Source organism: Vombatus ursinus, unplaced genomic scaffold, assembly GCF_900497805.2.
Source record: "Vombatus ursinus unplaced genomic scaffold, bare-nosed wombat genome assembly UNPS02014794.1, whole genome shotgun sequence".
NCBI lineage: Eukaryota > Metazoa > Chordata > Mammalia > Diprotodontia > Vombatidae > Vombatus > Vombatus ursinus.
The window spans coordinates 7,002,938-7,003,492 of NW_020954572.1; positions in this window are offsets into that span (position 1 = coordinate 7,002,938).

Here is a 555-nt window from a genome sequence, read left to right on the forward strand (position 1 = left end):
TTTAAGGATGTAAAAATATGACCTACTATCAATTTTGAGATTCTATACAGTTATTTTAAAATCAGGAATTGTCAAAAGTGATAGATAATAAGGATAAAATTTCAGGTCAAAATTATTTTGATGATGATCAGAAACTGATATTAGTGTAATGTTCAAAAGTACACAAGTCACAGCTAGAGACTAAATTCTGGCTAATGTGCAAAGGTATGAATAATGACCATATTTGTATTCAGGGTCAACTTGTATCTTGGTTCTTGCTTGAACCAGGTTCTTTTAACTTTTATTCAAATCATTTTTGCCTGTTTTTAATAATAACTTGTTGAAATTACCATAAATATTCAATAACATTGCCACCACTCTAGTTCAGGTCCTCATTACCTCTTTCTTGGACTACTCTAACAATTTCTTACCCTGTTTCCCATACCTTAATCACTCTTTTTTCGTGCTGGGCCCCAAATTGTCATCTTTGTCTTTGTCATCTACATCTTTGTCTTCTTCTTCTTCTTCCTCTTCTTCTTCTTCTTCTTCTTCTTCTTCTTCTTCTTCTTCTTCTTC